This window comes from Cebus imitator, unplaced genomic scaffold, assembly GCF_001604975.1.
Source record: "Cebus imitator isolate Cc_AM_T3 unplaced genomic scaffold, Cebus_imitator-1.0 Scaffold38, whole genome shotgun sequence".
Lineage (NCBI taxonomy): Eukaryota > Metazoa > Chordata > Mammalia > Primates > Cebidae > Cebus > Cebus imitator.
This window is the reverse complement of record NW_016107353.1, coordinates 7,793,048-7,808,381: the sequence shown is the minus strand read 5'-3', so window position 1 is coordinate 7,808,381 and position 15,334 is coordinate 7,793,048. Positions and strand designations below refer to the sequence as shown.

At 42.2% G+C, this 15,334-nt stretch overlaps 1 protein-coding gene and 1 non-coding gene across 9 annotated transcripts in view; one reads left to right on the top strand and one right to left on the bottom strand.

Annotated features, from left to right (window-relative positions):
- HHAT (hedgehog acyltransferase) overlaps positions 1–4,348 on the bottom strand; it is a 354,783-nt gene extending 350,435 nt beyond the window's left edge. For 5 of the 8 annotated variants that reach the window (XR_001824225.2, XR_005199666.1, XR_005199670.1 and 2 more), the window contains exon 1: positions 3,770–4,033. The gene's annotated coding sequence lies outside the window, so the exon portion shown is untranslated. Of the gene's footprint in view, positions 1–3,769; positions 4,034–4,131; positions 4,204–4,237 lie in introns of those variants that run through there. The other 3 variants (XR_005199664.1, XR_005199669.1, XR_005199665.1) reach the window with 2 other exon arrangements.
- An 8,837-nt stretch (positions 4,349–13,185) lies between these two features.
- LOC119470730 lies at positions 13,186–13,349 on the top strand. Its single transcript, XR_005199696.1, has one exon. It is a non-coding gene; the product is annotated as a U1 spliceosomal RNA (small nuclear RNA).
- The last annotated feature ends 1,985 nt before the right edge of the window (positions 13,350–15,334 follow it).

The window sequence follows — 15,334 nt, the reverse complement described above, 5'->3', positions numbered from 1 at the left end:
AAAAGGTGGCATGCGTTCCTCTCTAGCAGCATAACTAGGTGAATTGATGAAATAGCAGGGGATATTGAGACACTTTTGTTAGAGAGAATTAATGAGTCACCACAGCATGCAATCCAGGTTGACTAGCATATCAATGTTGACACCAAGGCAACAATGCTTGTTTCTGTAGGATATGGTTTTCAGGAGGATGTGCATGAGGATATGTTAGGTGCACAAGGATATGTCACTTGCACTTTTGTTGCTAACCAATGCCTCAGCCGCAGAACTATTCAAGTCTTTGAATGATTACATATCAGGATAACTGAATTGGTCATTTTGTGTAGCATATGCATGGGCAGAGTAACCGGTATGACTGGATAGCTTCATGTTTTCACTACTTGGGTCAAAGAGGTCACTTCTGAATGTGAGTCTTTGTGCTGTGCCATCCATAAAGAAGTGACAGCTAGCCAAAAAATGTCACCTGAACTGAATGCTTTGTAGGATATGATTAAAATTATCAACCATATTAAAGTACACGCTCTTAACTCATGTCTATTCATGCATCTCTGTGAGATGGATGTAGAGCACACACATCTTTTCTTATACACAGAAGTGAGATGGCTTTCTAAAGGTAGATCACTGGCCAGAGTTTGAGTTATGAGGTTTCTTTTAGAAAAACCGTTCCAGAGATTTCTTTTAGAAAAATCATCACCACTGGCAGCACATTTCACAGAAGGGGTTGCAAAACTTGCTTACCTCCTCAACGAACTCCGTCTGTCATGTCAGGGGAAAACTGTGCTCAAGTCAGCAGATAAGCGGCTGCGCTCAAAACCAAACTGGAATTATTGGGGTGACAAGTGAACATTGGGATTTCTGACATGTTTCAAACATTAGCAGAGATCTTGAAAGATTCTAAGCCAAGACCTTCTTTCTCCCAGCTGGTGCATGATCATCTATCTCAGCTTTCCAAAGAGTTTGAGTGGCCAGGTGCGGTGGCTTACGCTTGTAATCCCAGCACTTTGGGAGGCCGAGGCAGGGGGATCACGAGGTCAGGAGCTCGAGACCAGCCTGGCCAACACCGTGAAACCCCATCTCTATTAAAGATACAAAACTTAGCTGGGCATGGTGCCAGGTGCCTATAATCCCAGCTACTCAGAAGGCTGAGGCAGGAGAATCGCTTGAACTCGGGAGGCAGAGGTTGCAGTGAGCAGAGACTGTGCCACTGCACTCCAGCCTGGGCAACAGAGCTAGACGCCTTCTCAAAAAAAAACAAAGTTTAGCATTACTTCCCAACCACAAAAGACCCCCGAACTGGGAAGGATCCTAGACCCATTTGTGAATAAGCCAGGTGAATTGACTTTGTCGATGCTAGAAGGGGAACAGCTGCTTGAGATGGTAAATGATAGGGCCTTGGAAGTATGTTTGAGACAACTTCAAATCTCCATACATTCTGAATTAAACTCAAGGTGAAATATCCTGAGATTGCCAAAAAAGCACCCAAAAGCCTGCTTCCATTTCCAACATCCTATCTTTGTGAAGCAGGGTCTTCTGCAGGGACAGCAACCAAAATGAGACTGTGGAGTAGACTGGACATAAGCAAACACTTTGGGTGTCAATGTCTCCCATTCACCCCCAGATGGGACCGTCTAGTGGCAGGAAAAGAAGCTCAGGGGTCCCATGATTCTACCCTATGGGGAGCTGTATAATTACTTCATTATATATTACCATGTAATAATAGAAATAAAATCCACAATAAGTGTAATGCAGGTGGGGCATGGTGACTCACACCTGTAATCCCAGCACTTTGGGAGGCCGGGGGGGGGGATGACTTGAGCTCAGGAGTTTGAGCTCAAGAGTTCGAGACCAGCCTGGCCGACATGGTGAAACCCCATCTCTATTAAAAATACAAAAATTAGTGGTGTCGCATGCCTGTAGTCTCAGCTACTGGGGAGGCTGAGGCACAAACATTACTTGATCCCGGGAGGCGGAGGTTGCAGTAAACCAGTATCATGCCACTGCAGTCCAGCTTGGGCAACAGAGCAAGACTCTGTTTCAAAATAAATAAATGTAATGCACTTGAATTATACCAAAAACCATCCAACTTCCCCTGGTCCAGGAAAAAAATTGTCTTCCATGAAACCGGTCCTTGGTGCCAAAAAGGTTGGGGACCACTGCTTTAGGGAACACTTCCCCCTGGGCCAGGCCCTGAGCTGGAAGCAGGGCATGGGGGTAAGGTCCATGCTCGCAAGTTCCTGATGCTACCTACAGAGCTCCCACCAACATCTGGCCACCCACAGAAATGTCTGCTTTCTCCAAAGACTTCACCTTCACCCTAAGTTGATCCATCTAACCTACTTCCAAGGAGAGGGGAAAGTAAACAGTAGATAAAGCACAGGCATTGATCCAAAAGAGGAGTTCAAAACCCAGCCCTGACATGTACTAGTTTGTGGCATTGGCCTCCCTCCAAGGCTCTCTCTATTCCACTGTGAAAAGCGATAACACCACCTATCTTTCCCAGTTACTGTAAGGTTTAGAAATAATGTATCTAAAGCACCCGACAAGCATATAGTCTCCTTAAGTTAAAATTAATTGAATCTCTCAGGTCAGAGCTGTCCCTATCAAACACTTAATTACAATTAGGGACTGACTGTGAACCAGAGAGGAGGGAGAAAAATCACAGGGAAAATGGAACATGAGGAATGGAAAAAAAAAAAAAATCATTCCTCAAAGTCTCCTTCAATGAACTACCACCTTTTCAATGAAGCCTTCCCTCTCCTCTCCTCGAGTTCCCATAGCACTTAATCACATTGAAATAGGTCCTTAGCTCCGAGAATGAATGAATAATACAAAACAGATGCCAGTCGCGGTGGCTCACGCCTGTAATCTCAGCACTTTCCGAGGCCATGGCAGGCAGATCACCTGAGGTAAAGAGTTCTAGATCAGCCTTGCCAACATGGTCTCTACTAAAAATACAAAATTAGCTGGGCATGGTGGCACATGCCTGTACTCCTAGCTACTCAGGAGGCGAGGCTGGAGGATCGCTTGAACGTGGAAGGCGGAGGTTGCAGTGAGCTGAGGTTGTGCCACTGCATTCCAGCCTGGGCGACGAGAGTGAAACTCCGTCGCAACAAACAACGAATCAGAGACAGAAACAATTTCTCACTCCCACATAATGCAAACCACCAAGGATGCCAAATGCTCTAGCCCTACAACCCTGATACAAGAGCAATGAACACTGGTAGCAGCACACTTCTTAACATCAGTGTGCCAGTACCTCTGGTGAGGATTAAGGGTAGGGTTTTTCCGCATAAAGACCTGCCACCTGAAGGTTAAACTCAGAACAGATGAAGGAAACTGAGTCCTGAAGATAGAACGCGAAGGAAGTCTTTAACTTTAGAGTCCCAGGAGTCACAGCAGGTAGTCAGGCGCACCGCCGACACTGCCAAAGGGACCAGAGTTCGCAATTCCCCACAGCAGTGGCGGAAGCTGGGGACCAGGCCAAGGAGCGAGGACGCGGGCAGGGCCTTGAGCGGACTTGTCCCGGCGCCCAGGTCCCCGCCTCTGCCCGGGCGCACTGCGCGTGCGGCCCCTGCCGCTTTTGTCTCCTTCGCCGGACCGGGAACTTCCTCTGTCCCGCCCTCGGGCGCGCACACGGGAACAGGGGTAGGAAACGGAAAGCGTTTTGTGCATTTTTAACAGAGTCAACTGACGCAAAAAATAATAATAATATAATAAAATAAAATCAGCACCTAACCTCCCCAGGACCCCCCTACGGTCACCAGCTACCAACCTCCGGGCTGTCCCGGGCGGCGGCGACGGCAGCGTTCACGCGCGCCGCGAGTTCCCAACACCCCTCTTTCGGCACTTCCGAGTCCCAGCGACATCGGCGGCGGCTACGGGCTTCCCCGGGACACCACCCCCCTTCCCCCGGAGCTGCCCTTTGGAAGAGCAGCCCCGCGCGCGTCCTCCGAGCACGCCCCTGCCGCCGTGTTCGCGCGCCCTCCGCGCCCGGCGGCCGGACTCGGGAACCCGCGGCGCTCCCGGGGCGGTGGCTAGCAGGCCATGCAGCTGCGGGGGACGGGCCAGAGCGCGGCCTGCCTCTCCCCACCGCGTTTGCCCCGCGGTTGGCCTGGGGCCTCTAGCCCCGCTCACCCCTGGGCTGCCGGTTCCCTGACCCTGGCGTATGTATCTCTCCCCCACCCGTGTGTTCATTGCAGGTCTGGGGCTGCCTGCAAGTTAATTGCAGAGTGGAAATCACCTGAAACTCGAGGTGGGCCGTCATTCCAACACCAGTGGTACCCACCTACGTTTTGTAAGCGAAAGGAAGTAGTTCGGTGCGGTGGAAAGAGGGCGGGCTTTGCAGCCCTGCAGCTTCGAGGGCTTGCTGTGTAAACTCAGCCCCTGGGAGCCTGCCTGTCCACCTCTGTAAAACAGAAATAAACTTCCCTGCTTTTCCTGGTAAATTAGAGTGAAGATCAAATAGAAATAAACTTTATGAATTGTAAAGCAACTTACAGAGATCACTACTGCAAAATGGGTACGGAGATTTTGAATGCGTTGGGAAAAGCGTGGAAGATCCGAAGATGCCCCAACGGGATATAATTAGGGAGATGTTGCTGCTCGGAGGCCTCCAAGCCTGAGCCAAGAGACAGGCTTGCCAGAGTTCCACAGACTTATCTCAGCAGGATCACCTGGGTTCTTATTAAAACCTCGGGCTTCTGGATCCCTCCCTAAACCAAAGGAATCAGACTCTCCATGGGAGGGGCATCTCAGGTGGTTCTATGCTGAGGTAAAGGTGGATGACTCTGCCCTAGGCAGCAGGAAAACGCAGAAGCTGTGCTCTCAGAAATTTCATCTAGCAGTCATTGTAACGGTGGAGAGGATTATTTTAATGACTGTAGAACTTTCCAGGAAACCAGAATGTGAACTCTTCAAGAGCTGGAGCTATCTTTTCTTTCGGCTTCCCCGCAACCCACCCACTCCAACACCTACTGCAGACTGGTGTTCAGTAAGCAGGTGCTAGTAAACTAGCCCCAAATAGGAGTGCCAGATTTAGCAAATAAAAATACAACATGCTCAATTGAAATTGAATTTCAGGCTGGGCGTGTTGGCTCTCACCTGTAATCCCCAGCACTTTGGGAGCCAAGACAGGAGGATCACTTGAGGCCAGGAGTTTGAGACCAGGCTGACCAACATGGTGAAACCCCATCTCTACTAAAAATACAAGTATTAGCCGGGTGTGGTGGCCTGCACCTGTAATCCCAGTTACTTGGGAGGCTGAAACATGATAATCGCTTGAACCCAGGAGGCAGAGGTTGCAGTGAGCCGAGATCCCACCACTGCACTCCAACCTGGGCGACTGAGACTCTGTCTCAAAAAATAAGTAAATAATTTCAGATGAACAATATGTAATTTTTTAGTATCAGCATGACCCATGCAATATTTGGGATATACCTATGGTTTTGTTTTTGTTTTTGTTTGAAGTACTTACAGGAATCTTGTAATCCCAGCACTTTGGAAGGCCAAGATGAGCAGATAACTTGAGTCCAGGAGTTCAAGACCAGCCTGGCCAACATGATGAAACTCCACCCCCCCCAAAAAAAAAAAATGACAGGGGGATGGATGCAGCAAACAACCATGGCATGTGTATATCTATGTAACAGTCCTACACGATCTGCACATGTACCCCAGAACTTAAAACATATATTAAAAAATCATTTATCTGAAATTCAAATTTAAATCCTGGGTATCTGAAAACCAAGTTTAACTGGGTATTTTATCCGGTAACTCTAGATCCAACGGTTTTATAAAACCAGGGGCTACACTTCTCAGTCTGTCTGATGGCTGCCCTGCAGTAACACTTTGTAAGAAATAAAGTCTCCTTTCTAAATGTATTAAAAATGTGTGATTTTTTTTAAAAAGCGGACACATGTCAGAATTTCCTGCCCTTTTAAAACTGATAATATTCCATTGTACATATGTCACACATTTTTTCCATTTATCTATCTATGGACTCTTGAGTTGCTTTCTTCTTTTGTGAATAATGCTGCCATGAACATGGGTATACAAACATCTCTTTGAGACCCTGCATTCAATTCTTTTGAGTACATATCCAGAAGTGAAATTGCTGAATAATATGGTAATGTTATTTTTAATTTTACAAGGAATTGCTATACTTTTTTCCATAGAGGCTGTGCCATTTTACATTCCCACCAACAGTGCAATTTCTCCATATCCTCACCAACACTTGTTATTTTTTGATTTGTTTTTATACTAGCCATTCTAATCAGTATGAGGTAGTAGCCCCTTGTAGTTTTAATTTACATTTCCCTAATGATGAGTGATGTTGGTCATCTTTAGATGTGCTTATTGGTCAATTACATATCTTCTCTGGAGAACTGTCTAATCAAGTCCTTTGCCCATTTTAAAAATTGTATTGTTTTCTTGTTAAGTTGTAGGAGTTCTTTATACATTCTGGGTATTAATCCTTCATCAAATATGTGACTTGCAAATATGTTATCCAATCCTGTGGGTTGTCTTTCCACCCTGCTGATTGTGTTCCTTGACGCACAGACATTTTAATTTTGGTGAAGCCTCATTTAACTGTTTTTTTGTTGTTGTTGCTGGTTTTTTGTTTTTGTTTTTGTTTTTGTTTTGTCTTTTGAAACAGGTCTCACTTTGTCACCAAGGCTGTAGTGCATTGGCACATTCATAGCTCACTGCAGCCACCATCTCCAGGGCTCAAGCAATCCTCCTGCCTTAGCCTCTCAAGTAGCTGGGACTACCAGGATGTCCCACCATGCCCAGCTAATTGCTTTTATCTTTCATAGATAGGAGGTTTCACTATGTCGCCCAGGCTGGTCTTGAACTACTGAGCTCAAGTGACCCTCCCACCTCAACCTCCCAAAGTGCTGAGATTACAGGCATGAGCCATCATGCCTGGCCAGTTACTGGTATTTTTAATGTCATATCCAAGCAACCAACGTCATGAAGCTTTCCCCCATATTTTCCTCTGAACATTTTATAGTTTTAGTTCTTATGATTAGGTGTTTGATCCATTTCAAGTTAATTTTTGTGTTTGGTGTTAGGTAAGGGTCCAGCTTCAATCTTTTGCATATGGTGATCCAACTTTCCCAAAACCCCCTGTTAAAAAGCATAAACATCTTGTAAAATGCCAGAGATTGGGGTAGAAGGAATGGATGGTAGGAAACTAAGTTCCTTTTGGAAGTGAGAAATAAGATCAATGGAGTAAACCAACATTAAAGTCTAAACACCAGGAGGAAGGTTGGGTTGGGGAGAATGTAGATGGGAGAGGAAGAAAAGGGGGATTCTGCCACCCCTTCCCCCCGCCCCCCGGCCACCTTTGATGCTTCACACACAGGCAAAAGTGTCTGGACTTTGAGGATCTCTGCTTGTCTTAGAGCAGTCAGGCCTCCGAATCTTCCTGACTTGGAACCAGAGCAGACAGCCCTGAAGGGAGACATGACCGGAGATGCCTGGCTTGAAAAGCTTCAGTTCTGACTATAAGCAAAGCCAAAGAGAGTCCTCCCTGGAGTTGGGACACAAACCAGAAATAGAGTAAATAGAGCAAAATTGATGATAATTGAGGCTTAAAGGAGGGAACCAATTTGTGCCTTGGTATTGTATTTCCTTAAAAGCAAAAATACCAAAATTAGCATGTAAATGTGAGTAATTAATGGTCAATCCTCTCTATACTATTATTTTAATCATAAGATATTAATCAGGCACCTGCACTCTCTGACTCTCTCAGTTAGTGGGAACTAAGTATTCCACTGGGGCCTCCCATCCAGACAGGCAGACCTCAGTACCTGGTAGCAACTCTCCAGACAGCAGAACTGGTGCTTAGGAGGGATTAGCCAGGCCAATCCTCCTTTTAAGTTCAGCCATGACTCAGTCATATAATTATACACATTCGACAGAGGCATAAATGGTTGCTAAGACTTCACTGATAAAGGCTTTAACACAAAGGATTGAATTTCTAATTACAAAGATTCACACTCAAGCAACAATGAAGAGCTATTTTGAAGGATTCAAGAAGCTACCCAACCCTGACCACCTGGCAGAGGCTCTTGTCTGCTCCACCTATAAGAATGTCTGCCCTGGGTTAGTGTGATTTTCAATAACCAGTGTTGAACTAGCATTTGTCTAGCACCAACTTTACACACAACACAAAACTGAGTATTGGGGGGGATTTTATAAAAAGTGAAAAAAGACGTGTCCTGCAGGAAGCTGCAGTCTAGCTGGGGATTCACCAGATATACACAAAACAACTGGCAAATCAGAAGTACAAATAAAAATGATATACTTCAAACTACTCATAAATGCTGAAGAATAGACTCAGATCAGTACCCTAAACTATGCAGAGTGCAATTCATTATCATTTCCTCCAAGAACGCTTCCTACGCAGGGTAAATTCAATCCCTGGAAAGATTAGTCTCTGCCCAGTCACTTCCTCTTCTATCACATGATTCTTTTACATTTTCTTTTTTTTTTTCTTTTTTTGAGACGGAGTTTCACTGTTGTTACCCAGGCTGGAGTGCAATGGCGCGATCTCGGCTCACCGCAACCTCCGCCTCCTGGGTTCAGGCAATTCTCCTGCCCCAGCCTCCTGAGTCGCTGGGATTACAGGCACGCGCCACCATGCCCAGCTAATTTTTTGTATTTTTAGTAGAGACGGGGTTTCACCATGTTGACCAGGATGGTCTCGATCTCTTGACCTCGTGATCCACCCGCCTCGGCCTCCCGCAGTGCTGGGATTACAGGCTTGAGCCACCGCGCCCGGCCATCTTTTACATTTTCTATAGCACTTACCACTCTCTGGACTTCTCTCATTTGTTTATATATTTATTATTTATGTCAGCATTATTCAGACTACTTGGAATATATAATACACTAGTAGATGGTAAAATAAGCTTAATGGGTCACAACTTTACTTAATTTTTTTGACTCATTTTTTAGCAAAATGAAATAGAGTAGAATAAACCATCAGAATAGAATAGAAAATATGAGAACACGTCACTGGACTTTTATTAGGAATTGCGAACACTGTAAGAAACACTGCATCCAATTGGTTTGAGCGGGATTAAGAAAGCAAATAAAAGACTATGATGGGCCATGCACAGTGGTTCACACCTGTGATCACAGCGTTTAGGGAGGCGGAGGCAGGTGGATCACCTGAAGCCTAGATTTCGAGACCAGCCTGGCCAACATAGTAAAACCCCATCTTTGCAAATAAATAAATAAATAAACCAGACATGGTGGCACATGCCTGTAATCCCAGCTACTTGGAAGATTGAAGCAGGAGAATTTCTTGAACCTGGAAGTCAGAAATTGCAGTAAGCCAAGATGGTGCCACTGAACTCTAGCCTGAGTCATGGAGTGAGACCCTGTCTCAAAAAGAACTTAAAAAAAAAAAAAGACTACGAAGAATACGAATTTGCTAGTACAAGTCATTCTGCCTTCTAAAAACAAACATCTCATTTGATCTTCTGGTATATGATATGAATATGGCCATCATCTTTATAAGCTAATTAGCTGTTTATATTTTATGTTAACATTAGAGTTCATTTTAAAGCATTTTTCTGAAAGAACATTGTCAAGTGAGATATGTCTCAGGTTTGCATCCAACGTATATTTTGATAAATTAGCGTGAATTTCCCTTTAACAGGATTTATCCTTATTAGAAAAGAATGATGAAGGAAAACTTTGAGAAATGCCCAAGATCAACCTAGAACTGTAAATAGTGACAATGTTGAGAATATTATTGATTCTAATTAGTTAGCTTCAACTTCATTTGAGATGTCCTTTTTAAAAGAAAAGAGAATGCACAGCTTTATAAGAAAGATTATTTTTTAAAAAAAATTTCAGTGCATAAAATCCAACAAAAGTGACAAACTCTAATGTGTTATTTCTAATAACACCTTCAAAACTAGAAGGACACTTGGAAACACAGCATGCTGGACTTATTAACAAGTCCTTCAAACATTTTTAAAATAAAACAAAGGACAAAAAATTATTGTTTTTTGTTTTGTTTTGTTTTTTTGAGACAGAGACTTGCTCTGTGGCCCAGGCTGGAGTGCAGTGGTGTGATCTCAGCTCACTAGAACGTCTGCCTCCCAGATTCAAGTGATTCTCTTGCCTCAGCTTCCCAAGTAGCGGGATTACAGGTGCCTGCCACCCTCCTGGCTTTTTTCTTTCTTTCTTTCTTTCTTTTTTTTAATTTTTAGTACAGACGAGGTTTCACCATGTTGGCCAGACTAGTTTTGAACTCCTGACCTCAAGTGAACTGCCTGTCTCAGCCTCTCAAAGTGTGGGGATTACAGGTGTAAGCCACCGTGCCTGGCCTGTTCTATAAACTGTTCATGAGACTTAGTTACATATGGTTGGACAAAAGAGAAAATGGCTCTCACACAGTTGTTGAAAAATTATTCTTCTAACTCTCCAAAGCATTGGTCTAGGCAAAGATTTCTTGAGTAAGCCCTCAAAAGTGCAAGCAACCGAAGCAAAAACGGACAACTAGGATCACATCAAGCTAAAAAGCTTCTGCACAGCAGAGGAACAAATCAACAAAGTGAAGTGATGAACCACAAAATGGGAGGAAATATTTGCAAGGTACCCATCTGACAAGGGATTAATAACCATAATATATAAGGGGTTCAAACAATTCAATAGGAAAAAAAAACAAAATAATCCAATTTAAAAATAGGCAAAAGACCTGAAAAGACATTTCTCAAAAGAAGGCATACAAATGGCAAACAGGTATAGGAAAAATGCTTAATACCAAATCACTGGAGAAATGCAAATGAAAACTACAATGAGACATTATCTCACCCCAATTAAAATGACATTTATCCAAAAGAGGCAATAATGAAAGTGAGTGAGGATGGGGAGAAAGGGAAACCCTTGTACACTGTTGGTGGGAACGCAAATTGGTACAACCACTATAGAGAACACTATGGCAGTTCCTCAAAAAATGAAAAATAGAACTACCCTATGATCCAGCAATCCTACTGCTGGGTATATATCCAAAAGAAAGGAAATCAGAATATCAGTGAGATATCTTCACTCCTCTGTTTAATGAAGCACTTTTTACAATAGCCACGATATGGAATCAACTTAAGAGCTCATCAACGAATGAATGGACAAAAAAAAAAAAAAAAATGTGGCACATATAAACAATGGAATATTATTCAACCGTTAAAAAGAATGAAATCCTGCCATTTGTACCAACATGGATAGAACTGAGGGAGATTATGTTAAGTGCAGTATGCCAGGTGCAGAAAGACAAATATCTCATGTTCTCACTCATATGTGAGGAAAAAAAAAAAAAATGAATTGAACTCAGGGAGATTATTGGGTACAATAATGGTCATGGAGACTGGAAAGGGTAGCAAGGATAGGGTGATAAAGTGGGAATGGTTAATGGGTACAAAAATAGATAAAATGAATAAGATCTAGTATATGAGCACAATAAGGTGACTATAGTGTCACAATAATTTATTGTGTACTTTAAAATAACGAAAAGAGTAGAATTGGATTGTCCCTAACATAAAGAAATTGTAAGTGCTTGGCCGGGCATGGTGACTTATACCTGTAATCCCAGCACTTTGGGAGGCAGAGGTGGACAGATCACCTGAGGTCGGGAGTTCGAGACCAGCCTGACCAACATAGAGAAACCCTGTCTCTACTAAAAATACAAAATTAGCCAGGTGTGGTGGTGCATCCTGTAGCCCCAGCTACTCAGGAAACTGAGGCAGGAGAATCACTTGAACCCAGGAGGCAGAGGTTTCAGTGAGCTGAGATGGCACTTTTGCACTCCAGCCTGGGCAACAAGAGCAAAACTCTATCTCAAAAAGAAAAGAAAGAAATGATAAGTGCTTGAGATGATGGATACTCCAATTGCCCTAATACGATTATTACACATTGCATACCTGTATCAAAGTATCACATGTACCCCATAAATATATACGACTCTTATGTACCTATACTAATTCAAAATGAAACAACTTTTTTAAAAATCAGTCTTTCAAAATAAAAAAGAAAAATTATTCTCTAATGCAAATATTTATGATAAACATGATTTTTAAATACCAAATCAGCTAATAAATTGAAATGTACAATTCTTTGGGATTGTAGTATTTCTAGTCAAATCTGTGTTACAGCAGAACCTCCTAGAGCCATGCTTCTCATGTGGCTAAAATCCAGTATAGAGCTTAAGATCCAACCCCAAAAGAGCACAGATACTGCAAGTTGTTAAATTCTTCTCATGTATGCAAAACAACAAGATGCGTGTGAGTGTGTGGAGGTGTTTGTGCTGTTTAAGTTTAACCTCACACAATGGATTACATATATTTACAAAAGTGGAAAAATGCTCTGTTGGTCAATATCTACTAAAATGGAAAAATAGAGCCAGGCATGATGGCACACACCATTAGTCCCAGCTACGTGAGGAGGGAGGATCGCTTCAGGAGTTCGAGGACATAGCATGCTATGATCACGCCTGTGAATAGCACTGCACTCCCGCTTGGACGGCGTAGGGAGTCCCCATCTCTAAAAATAATAATAATAAATTTAATTTAGTTTAAATTTAAAAATAAAATAAAACCGAACAGTAATAATGGAATTATGAATGACAGGGCCAGCTGCTATGGCTAGAAAACAGCAAAGCTATTAAAATATTTGTAAAAACTATTAATGACAGTTGTGTTTAGAAATCAGAATAAATAGAAATGTGTCATTTCTTGAAATAATTCTGCTAAATCTCATAGAAGTATTAGAAAACATCATGAGGGTTGTTAGGTTTATTAAAGAGAGCTCATAAATAGCCAAAATAGCGATGTGTTTTGGTGAGATTGAAACAAACCATACTCTGACACTGAAGCTCACTGAAATTCATCGGTTATCTTATGGAAACGTAAGGGAAAATATTCAGCAGGGTGAATTAACTCAGAAATGACAGTCACGTTTTTCCAGTTAGAAAGCAATCTCATTTGGCAAGCAATCTCATTTTCAAAAACAATGTTTGAGATTTTAATTTAGTATATTTAATGGAGGCTATTGATTTTTTTTTAATGAACTTAAATGTATAAATTCAAGGAGAAAACAACAATATAATTCACCAAGTCAAACACGTCAAGATTCTAAAGACATTTTGTTATGGCAAGTAAGACTTAAAAGCAATCACCCATACTTATCTGGCAGGGGAGAGACCGTGATCATGAAGGTGGTTTTCCCAGGGCAAGGCTTATCCATTGCACTCCAGATGTGCTGATCCCTGCCATTTCCCCAAATGTGGGAAACTCAACTGCATAATTTGTGGTAGTGGGGGACTGCGTTCACGTTTTCCCCTGGTTTTTTAAAAAATAAATAAATAAATAAAAATAAAAGCAATCACCCTAGCACCTAATTGTTCCTGAAACTGTTACAACACATTGAAAATGGCATTATTAGTAAAGCCAGTATGACAGAAATAAAATTAGGGTTATTGTTACATTTCACTTCTCAGTTTCAAACTTGCAATCGTGATTTTCCAGATGATAAATTATAAATGTAAGAGAAAAATTTTCAAATGAAAGACCCATTTTTTTTTCCAAAACCCGGAATCAATTACTGACCTAAACTTGGTGCTCAAAAGAGGTGAATGAATTATTGCAGCTTAGTTCTACATTTGTTCAAAAGGTTACTCACAAGACATTAAATGGATCATAATTGTAAGGTAAGATTAAAGAAGAATCTCTGTTCCTAGGCACAAAGAACGCATCCTTATTATCACCATTCACAATAATCTATTTGTATGAACCAGGAGTTTCAAGCTTTAAAACCAATTAAAACAAAGGAGAGAAAGAAACAGGCTCATGAGTGTATGCACAATGAGTGTTATCCTTGTATGTTCTGGACTGGAATAAACTTAGAAGCAGGCAAGTACTCCTAGTGCATTAAATAAAATCTTGCCTGTCTCTTGTTTTTGTATTGCTTATTTGGGAAATTTATCTCATGCTGCATTCAAGCTTTCTTGTTAGTTTTTTTTTTTGTTGTTTATTTGTTAGTTTTTTGTTTTGAGATGAGGTCTCACTCTGCCGCCCAGGCTGGAGTGCAGTAGCACCATACCTCACTGGAGACTTTGCCTCCCAGGTTCAAGCACTCCTCCTACCTCAGCCACCTGAGTAGCTGAGACCACAGGCACGTGCCACCATGCTTGGCTAACTTTGTTTTATTTTTTGTAGAGACAGGGTCTCATTATGTTGCCCAGGCTGGTGTCAAACTCCTTGGCTCAAGCAATCTGCCCAGCTCAGCCTCCCAAAGTACTGGGATTACAGGTGTGAGTCACCACACCCAGCTGCATTCAAGTATTAATAAAGCAATATTAACTTTATGTTTTTAGTTTTTCTATTTAATAAGAGCAAGTGTTGTTCTATAAAACATTGCGGGGATGGAGAGGAGAGGGAATATACTACATGGCTGTGCAAAAAACATTTCTCACTAGGAAGTGTGATTTAAAAGAAAGCTGAAAACCACCATTCAGTCTGCCCTCCCCTGAAACCAGCCCCTATAGAGTGTAAATTTCAGAAGGGCAAGAATTTAATCTGTCTTGTCCACCACCAAATCTCCAGTAGCACCTAGAACTGTGCCTAGCATGCCTTCAATAAACATTAATATTTGCTGGATAAAGAAGGAACTCACCAAATCAAATGAGAAAATTCAAGCTTATAATGATGTTTTGTTTGCATTCTTGAGACATCTTTCTCCCTTTTGTAGATGTGGGTTTTAGAAAAGATAAAGGGAAGTTACTGTGGTCATTTCCTATAAGGATCTGCAGGTTGCTGAGAACAAGGAAGTACTCCCAGTCCCTTCTAGGTTGGAAGAAGATTCTGGATGACCTTGAGTTTTAAGCCATAGAAAGCCCTAGATGGAGAATGGCTAAGAGCAGCAGGAGGGATGGGTGCAGGTGAAGCTGCAAGCTATGCAGCAAGACCATCACTTTTCAGACTTAGTTGAAAGCAGCCTTGCCTTTGAAAGGTTGCTGGACTCTTTCTGAGCTGAGAGAGATGGTCTAGTTTTCATCCCTAACTTTATAGAGGTAGGGCCAGAAACTAACAGACACAAGACATGGTCTCTGGATATAACGAGTAGGGAAAGAGTCAAATTTAGGTTAGCCTTAATTTCCTTTTTATAAAATGGGGATAATATTTGTACCATCCCATAGGGATGGTACAAAGATTAACTGAAATAACAAACTGAAATGCTAAGCATCTTGCCTGGCCCATAATACATACTCAATCATAATTAGTTATTATTACTATTACCAATAGAATATGTAACGTTTGGATTTTTTAAA